Source organism: Palaemon carinicauda, chromosome 12, assembly GCF_036898095.1.
Source record: "Palaemon carinicauda isolate YSFRI2023 chromosome 12, ASM3689809v2, whole genome shotgun sequence".
In the NCBI taxonomy this organism is placed as follows: Eukaryota; Metazoa; Arthropoda; class Malacostraca; order Decapoda; family Palaemonidae; genus Palaemon; species Palaemon carinicauda.
The window spans coordinates 68,455,952-68,465,951 of NC_090736.1; the positions used below are offsets into that span (position 1 = coordinate 68,455,952).

Consider the following 10,000-nt stretch of genomic DNA (forward strand, 5'->3'; position numbering starts at 1 on the left):
TAAATAAAAACCTACACTCAAATTCCCATGTGATGTTTTTAAATTGATAAATTGATCATAAAAAGGGATGTGATCTAAGGACATGGTTTCTAGTCGAGTCAAGGTGAACTAACACGCGAGACATTCACACCTGGCAGGATGACAGAAGCATTTAATATAGGATTGTCCCTAACTGTCACTCGTTCACTCTTCCTTTTTCTTTGGCCGGGTAGACGGTACCCGTCCCCTTGGACAGAGCACCCATTCTGATGTGTCAAGACAGCGACCCCTAAGGTCCACACTTTAACCTCATTCCCTGCGTCACACATCACCATGTACTTTGAATCTCGTCTCACAGACAAAATCCAACGATGTCCTAAATTAACTATTTCCCTTTCAAAATCAGCCTTTACCTCGAGCCTACAACTATGTGCAAAACTATGCTCTTCCAGGTATACATCAAATAAACAAACATGCGCGGCAGGCGCAAAAAGCGCATACACAGGCTCACACAACACATGTGCTTTCCCTATCCTACACCTTTCTTAATTAGGCCATGTCACAGCCCAAGTGTCCCTATGGTATACAGCAAAGTACAGCAGATCAATCGATACCCGAGTTGCGAATTCCTTTGTTTCTGTCTGTGTCCACATTCACTTTACTTCATACAAATGAAATTCTGAATCCTCATTCTTAACAGGTATCTCTACGGAAAAATAAAACTTGCCCTTTAACTTAGTAACAGTCATAGCTGACATTCGATAGAACTCCGCAAAATTTTTCTCTACAGGTGGAATAAACATTGGCACAGCCTCATATATTTTCTTAATTATCCATAAAAGTTCCCCTGGAGGCAAGATATCTGACGTGATTTCCCCCGTGGTTGTCACTTGTTGAATCTGGCTTGCCACGTTTCCTAAGTGTAAAGTTAGCACACTAGCTACAAAAGCTAATTGTGTAGCACTTTCTACATAAATCACATCCCTCTGAACTTGTTCTATTTTTTCCCCGAAATTATTAATCCTATTCTCCAACACTCTTAATGCCTCCTGTCCTTTAGTTACTGCTATAGAAACTGTCTTCAGTTTTTCATCTACGATATGGGTATGAGATATTACTTTATTTATCATGGTAAGCCTGTTTGTTGTTTCTTTAGTCAGCGCAGTTTCTAATTGATCGAGTTCCGACCGGGTAATTAGTCCAGTCCGACCTCCAATCAATTCGCCAATCAAATTGATCGCATGTTTCTTTCTATTCCCTTTTGAAGTCACGAAGTCTTCGAAAGTATCCAATGAGTTACTAAGGGCTCTTTTTACGTTATCAAGAATTGCTCTTAACTTAACTATAGCAACATCTTCTTTAACCTGTTTCAATTGATCCTTTAACTTGTTAATATGACCCAGAATCGTAACCAGTGGACTCGCAACTTTCACGGGATCATAATTAATCAACAAAACATGTACGTCAGACGTGAAAGACAACCTAAATCTTCATCAAAGACTGCGCTTTTCGCTTTGCGTACTCTCACTTCACTGTTCACACACACGCAGGCAGTTAGCAAACACTGTCGCAAAAAATCGAACACTTCCCATGGCTAACTAGTTAACCTAAGCCTATTGCTACTGACACCAAACCTAGGCTCACTGCCTTTTAAAGGGCAGTCGTCTCTCTCTCTCTCTCTCTCTCTCTCTCTCTCTCTCTCTCTCTCTCTCTCTCTCTCTCTCTCTCTCAGCAGAAAAGAGAGTTCAAGCAATGTGCTGAAACTCAGCTGATCCGTAATTGGAATCCAAAACAGGGTAAATTGCTGACACATTTCGATTCCCTGAACTCGTCATCTTGTTTTCTGACACAATCTTGACGATAGATGCGTGAACCTCATATACATTACCTTTTGCAATACTTTTCACAATTATTTTATCATGGTTAATGTGGATCACCCTGAATGGTCCTATAAAAGCTGGTTTGAAATTATGCTCTCTACCCCGAAGCCGCTTTATATACACATGATCATCAATCTAAATTTCATGTGATTTCGTTTTAAATCTCCCGTTGTAACTACGAATGTTCCTCTCCTGAGCTATTTTGAAAAACTTATTTGTAACTTCAAAAGCCCTCTTATTTACATTGGCAACATAAGTTTGAAAATCATCTACATTATACAAAGGTAGTTTCTCCTTTTCGTGAAAACATCATATGGCAAATTTGGATCTTGACCGAAAACCAAATAATAGGGCGTATCGCCAACACTCTCATTATATCCTGTGTTTATGGAAAACTGAGCTTTAGACAACATATCCAACCATATATTCGGGTTATATGCTACTAGGTTTTTAAGCATACTAATCAAGACTTGATTCTTAGACTCTACCAACCCATTTGAACTAGGCCTATATGCAATAATGGGAGAATGCTTAATGACATACAATTCAGATATTCAACTGAATACTTCATTTACAAATTCGGTTCCGTGATCTGATACAATTTCTCTAGGAGTACCGAACAGTTCAATGAAAGCTCTAAGAGCTCTAGCGATTTCCTGTGTAGTCTTGTCAATCAAAGGTTGCACGAATGTATATCTAGTTCGTGCATCTACTAGAACAGAAATATACTTATGCCCTGCGTGTGATACAGGCAAGGGGCCTATTAAATCAATGTGTACAATTTGCCATTTTTCTTTAATTAAAAGCCAGACTCGAGTGGAAGGTATACTTAATCTGTGATCTGAACAGGTGACAAAGGTGAAACGCGTCTACATAATTCTTTATCATTCATTGCATGCCTTTCCAATAAAAATGATCAGTGGCTCTTCTGAGTGTATTCGCTACGCTCACGTGACTGGATACTGGCGATGAATGCAATAATGCCATGGCGTTTCTTATGAAAGGAGTGGGTAATACAGTTCGATAAACTAACTCGTTTCGTTTCAAATCAGTAACATACAAAACATCGTCTTTTATTACAAATCTATTATTATTATTATTATTATTATTATTATTATTATTATTATTATTATTATTATTACTATCCAAGCTACAACCCTAATTGGAAAAGCAAGATGCTATAAGCCCAGGGGCTCCAATAGGGAAAAATAGCCCAGTGAGGAAAGGAAATAAGGAAATAAATAACTGAAGAGAACAAATTAACAATAAATCATTCTAAAAAAAGTAATGTCAAAAGAGATATATCATATATAAACTATTAACAACGTCAACAACAAAAATGTCATATATAAACTATAAAAAGACTCATGTCCGTCTGGTCAACAAAAAAGCATTTGCTCCAACTTTGAACTTTTGAAGTTCTACTGATTCAACAACCCAATTAGGAAGATCATTCCACAACTTGGTAACAGCTGGAATAAAACTTCTAGAGTACTGCGTAGTATTGAGTCTTATGATGGAGAAGGCCTGGCTATTAGAATTAACTGCCTGCCTAGTATTACGAACAGGATAGAATTGTCCAGGGAGATCTGAATGTAAAGGATGGTCAGAGCTATGAAAAATCTTATGCAACATGCATAATGAACTAATTGATCGACGGTGCCAGAGATTAATATCTAGATCAGGAATAAGAAATTTAATAGACCGTAAGTTTCTGTCCAACAAATTAAGATGAGAATCAGCAGCTGAAGACCAGACAGGAGAACAATACTCAAAACAAGGTAGAATAAAAGAATTAAAACACTTCTTCAGAATAGATTGATCACCGAATATCTTAAAAGATTTTCTCAATAAGCCAATTTTTTGTGCAATTGAAGAAGACACAGACCTTATAGGTTTCTCAAAAGTAAATTTGCTGTCAAGAATCACGCCTAAAATTTTGAAAGAGTCATACAAATTTAAAAAAACATTATCAATACTGAGATCCGGATGTTGAGGAGCCACCGTCCTTGACCTACTTACAATCATACTTTGAGTTTTGTTAGGATTCAACTTCATACCCCATAATTTGCACCATGCACTAATTTTAGCTAAATCTCTATTAAGGGATTCACCAACCCCAGATCTACATTCAGGGGATGGAATTGATGCAAAGAGAGTAGCATCATCTGCATATGCAACAAGCTTATTTTCTAGGCCAAACCACATGTCATGTGTATATAGTATGAAAAGTAATGGGCCAAGAACACTACCCAGTGGAACACCGGATATCACATTCCTATACTCACTATGGTGCCCATCAACAACAACTCTTTGAGATCTACTACTTAAAAAATCAATAATAATGCTAAGAAACGACCCACCCACTCCCAACTGTTTCAGTTTGAAAACAAGGGCCTCATGATTAACACGGTCAAAGGCAGCACTAAAATCAAGGCCAATCATACGAACTTCCCGACCACAATCAAGGGATTTCTGTACTGCATTGGAGATTGTAAGAAGGGCATCACATGCTCCAAGGCCTTTCCGAAAACCAAATTGCAAACTAGGGAATAGATGATTACCTTCAGCAAACCTATTAAGACGTTTTGCCAGAAGACGTTCAAAAACTTTAGATAATATGGGAGTTATGGAAATTGGGCGGTAATCAGTGGGACTTGAGCTACCACAAACACATTTACATAGAGGAGTAACATTACCAATTCTCCAACAAGTGCTAAAAGCTCCTCTTCTTGCTGACTTGCGTAAAATAACAGATAACTTTGGAGCTAAGAAATCTGCTGTCTTTATAAAAAACAAAGGAAAAATACCATTAGGGTCTACACCTCCATAAGCATCAAGGTCCATCAACAGAGCTTTAATCTCACGAGATCGAAAAGCTAAACTAGTTAGTTTAGCCTCAGGAAAACAGGAATGAGGAAGTTCAAGTTTTTCATTACTCTGTTTACTGTCAAAAACATCAGCCAAAAGGGTTGCCTTTTCCTTTGGACAGTGAGTGACTGAGCCATCTGGCTTAAGTAAAGGAGGAACTGTTGCATCTACACCAAAGAGTGCAGATTTAAGGGTAGACCACCATTTATGTTCCTGAGTTGTACCAGAGAGGGTTTCTTTTATGATTAAATTGTATTCCTTTTCAGTTGAGGCATAAACTCTCTGAGCAAAAGCTCGAAGCTGAGTATAGTTGTTCCAGGTCAAATCTGATCTGTTACCCTTCCAAAGGTGATAGGCCTCTTGCTTCTCCAAATAAGCACGTCTACAATCATCATTGAACCACGGTTTGTCCTTCATTCGGTACCTTAGCACACGAGAAGGGATACGCCTATCAATTATGTTGACTAGATTCTCATTCAAAGGGACAACAGGATCTACACTATTATATAATTGTGACCAATTCAAGCACAAAAGATCATGCAAAATCCCATTCCAGTCTGCTTGGGATTTCATATAAATTTTACAAGAATATGATATATCAGGGACAGGCTGCTCAGTCTTCACTAATAATGAAATCAAGGCATGATCAGAAGTCCCGACTGGAGAACCAACCTTACTAGTTATAACGCCAGGGGAGTCAGTGTATACGAGGTCCAAGCAATTACCAGACCTGTGAGTAGCTTCATTTATGATTTGCTCACAGCCTGATTCTGAGGCAAAGTCTAAAGCTCTTAAGCCATGGCGATCGGTAGGAGAGATAGAACTCAACCACTTCCTATGGTGAGCATTAAAATCACCAATAAAGACAAACGAAGCCTTTCTATCATCTTCTTGTATCTTAGCCATAATGGTAAGAAGACAATCAAAGATAGAATCATCCATGTCTGGATTCCGGTAGATTGAACACAAATAAAAGTTGTTATGCCTGCCACAAACTTTTATTACGTGAATCTCATGACATCCACATTGATAGCAGGACTTATGAGAAGCAGGGTACTCGGTCCTAATATACACCGCCATTCCCCTGGCCCTAGGAATGGAATCACGTTTCAGCATTATTGGCTTCTTAAAACCAGTTATAAGGAGCTCAGATGAGTGCCTCATATTAGAAACCAAAGTTTCTGAGCACAAAAGAATATCATACTGTCTGGACGCAACTGTAAGGTCTCGGATATTTGCATGAAGACCACGAATATTGCAATACAGAAGACGACATTGACGAAATCTAGGACGTACTGGTCCCGGATTTTGCTCAATGTCTCCAGACAGCATAAAAATTAATAGAAATAAAAAAGAGACATCATACTTAAAAACTAGATTAACAAGAATTAAAACAAAAACAATATGTACAGAATAATAATAAAAGTGATTGATGATATCCATAGACTATAGTAAAAAGTCGGAAAAACTGGTCAACATGGAGGAGCCGATACACCATGCAAGGCTAAATACCCTCCAGGATAGCCACTTCAACTGAAGGGAGGACGTTAGTAGGAGATTCTTGTTTCCCCATTCTTCTGTTTCCTCATACAGGATCTTCATTCTATGCCTTTATTAGTTGTGTTATTTCCCAATCGCCATTATCATCACGGACGTCGTGAGCTTCAAGGGCAGTTTCATTCATACGCTGGGCATTCGTTTCATTCATTCTCTCACTGGGCCCAACAAACTCACTCACACGGTCCGTCCTATCAGCTGATGTCTCTCCCAGCTGGGAGGGGTCATTGAGTACTATCTGCTCGCCTTCCCATGACTTACTCATCAACCTCGTGATAGCGGCCACAGAACGAGATTAGGCATCCGCTACTACATTAGTTCGTCCTGGGATGTATTCGAATCGAACGATATTGAATTTTAACATTGCTTCCAACCATCTAGCCTGGTAACTTGACAAATCTGATTTCTTGAAAACATACGATAGGGGTTGATGATCAGACTTAATACAAATTCTATGTCCCAGCAGAAAATAATGATTTCTTTCTAACACCCACTTAATGGCCACTGCCTCTTTATCTAACACTGAATAACAGCTTTCTAGGCCCTTTAACACTCGAGAGGCGAATGGTACCGGGCGGAGAACTCCGTCGTCATCCAGCTGTAATATAACTCCACCAATAGCAACATCGCTAGCATCGCATGTCACATAGAACTCCCGATCAAATTTAGGGAAAACTAAGAAACTATCTTCGGACAAAGCTTGTTTCAACTTTTGAAATGCATCTTCATGTTCTCGACTCCATTCAAAATTCTCTGTTTTTCTAAGTTTATCTAAGGGTCGCGAGATTTTTCCGGAATCTTTAATGAATCGTCTGTAATAAGAGGCTAACCCCAAAAATGAACTAAATTCTTGCTTAGGGGTTAAGGGCCACGGATAAGTTCGAATAGCTTTTATTTTGTCTACCATTGGGCTTATGCCCTTGTTAATTAACATGTGACCTAGAAATTGAACCTCTGGCTGGAACAGCTGACACTTTGCTAGGTTGACCTTCAAATTATGGCGTCTCAACGCCTCAAGAACCTTAACAAAATTAGTCATATGTTCTTCTACAGTATTTCCTAAAATTATTTTGTCATCAAGGTAGATTAACACTGCAATGCCTACCAATCTAGAAAATACGCTCATCATTACTCGTGAAAAATGCACGGGCGGGTTCTTTAACCCAAATGGCAAAGTATTTAAGGGGTGCAATGAGTCGCCAGCAGCAAATGCGGTTTTCTCTCTACTCTTGGGATCGAGTGCTATTTGGTGATACCCAGATTTAAGATCTAACGTCGAAAAGAACGTATTTTTCCTGACTTTAACCAAAATCTCTTCGATAGCGGGTAAGGGAAACAAATCACCTTTCGTTACACTATTCAGGTTATGGAAATCTACTCATATGTGTAGAGCGCCAGACTTTTTCTTCATGACTACAATAGGAGATCGCCAGGGAGAATCAGAGACCGAGATTATTCCATTGTCTTTTATCTCTGCTAACTGTCTATTTACTTCAGCCTGATACGTAAAAGGTACTCTATAGGGGTTACGTTTACAATTGGCGTACTGTCTCCCGTATCTATATTGAAAGGCATAAAGTTACAATAACCCGGAGGTTCTTCCTCTAACGCAAACGCATCTTGATATTCTTCTAAAATCTGGGCAACATTTTATTGGTGTTAGACTATATCTCAAATCTTGTAAGGTGCATGCGCGATCTGATGAGGTACTTTGCTTAAAGGCGGCGTTAAACACTAAATTAACATTCATTTCAGCCCCACGCAACTAGCGTATTCTCTTTAATTAACACTGGTACCGATGCAGAGTTATGGAATAATATCCTCACTTTCCCCTCAAATATCTGCACTATTGAGTCCTGCAACAAGATATCTTCAAACTCTACATAAGGCGTAAGCACACCAACCCCTTCCTTCAAATCTTTGTTACATACACAGTTCAATCACCATTGCAATGCAAGGGTCTATACATACTTCCTGTGTAAGTCGAAGGTCCCACTTATCTGTAACGTTAACAACAGGTTCTATTACGAGTGCTACTGATGCAACTGTTCTTCCTATGGGTAAGATGTGATCCCTCATGGTTACAGTCAATCCCTCAGGACATGAAAGCACATTTAAACGTAATAACCAGGTCGCGTCTGAACCAAATATGACATCTATCCCCGTAATACCTAACTCAGGGATGACGTAGAAATCATAAATGAGTTTCTCGTGTCCCAACTCAAAAGATTGTGAACAAAAACTATTTATGAGAACTTCTTTTTCCACGAGACCTTTACATTTTAAAGGAACCTCATTTTGAACTTGTTTTACTGTAATGTATGTTACCACAATAAGAGACACTAATGCCCCGGTGTCTATAAAACAATTTTTAATACCAGAAGGGAACTTAACTTTGATAACAGGTTGCTGGGGTGCTGTCATCGGTCTTCTTCCTATTGGGTCGTCTTTGGTGCCACTGGCACCATTGGGGGCTGTCCTTGTGCTTGCGGTGCCGATCAAGAAGCAGGCGGCGGCAGTTGTGTTGCTTGCATAAAACCCACCGGGGGATTGGGGTAAAACGATGTTGTTTCCATGGCAGGTGTCATTCCTCCTGCTGCCGGGGGCGCTGTTGTTGTTTTGCGCTGGGGGTTCGAGCTGCATTACATTGGATAGCATAGTTTCCTGCTATTTGCAGTTAAAACAATGCATCTTCTTCTGAGATTTTGACCTCTGGTTTGGTCCTTGTCCCGACAATTTCTTCTGTCCATTCGAAAGCCTCCCAAACGATGACGATGATGATGAAGGTTATTGTTGCCTTTGTCCTTCCGGTTGGAGTACTTCTTCCGTACTTTCCATTAGAATTCACACGTTGTCCATAGCCCTCTCTACGGGTATGGGCTGAAACAGTGTACCCCACGCATATCCAGGTACATGTGACTTCATGACCTTCTTCAGCGAAAGGTCCTTAATGACTTCCAAGGCATCATGGCCGTCCAAGAACTCGTCCAAGTCTACTGCTATTCTTGTGAAAAAGTCGTATTAGTGTTCGCCTTCTTTCCAGACAGGAACGTGATTGCATATTTATTGGTGCAAACTGGCGGTACTTAGGCCTAACCTCCATTGTAGGTGTATTTTCAGGTGCTCCCAAGACCTGAGCTCCATGAATTCGAGATCTCTCTTCACACTCCTGTGGGCATTTCCTCGAATTCTCTGTTTTGCCAATACAATTTTCTGACGATTGGTCCAACATCGCTCCGACATCGCTGTTTCGACCGACGTGAGAAACACCTCGATCGATAGAAATCTTCACCCTTGTAGTGGCACTGTGTCTTCAAAAATGGGTACATACTCCGAAAGAGGTGGAAAACTGCCGTAGTCATTGTGTCTTTCATTCCCTCCGGCCCGGGGTTTGAACCCATCTTCTAATGAAGGGCTGTTTTGGTATGCTCCCTACCGTGCTAGTCTCTCTGTGCCCATCGATGTTCCACTGTGTACGGGTTCTCCTTGCGTCCTTAAAATATGACGTAGACCTCCAACGGTTTCGTCGACTTCAATATACAAATCATCGTGTTCCTGTACACTCATGTTGTAATTTTTTATTTCCGCTAAGTTGAAAGATATCCCACAAAAATGCCACAAATTTTGGTCCCAGAAAGACAAATTATTCCTAAAAGTTTTTAATTTCAGGAAACGGGATAAGTTAGAGGCGAATCTGATCTTTCAAACTTACA

At 39.8% G+C, this 10,000-nt stretch overlaps 1 pseudogene; it reads right to left on the reverse strand.

Moving 5' to 3' along the window:
• The window catches only part of LOC137650877 (CHRNA7-FAM7A fusion protein-like), a 147,365-nt pseudogene that overhangs the window by 82,021 nt on the left and 55,344 nt on the right, over positions 1 to 10,000 (reverse strand).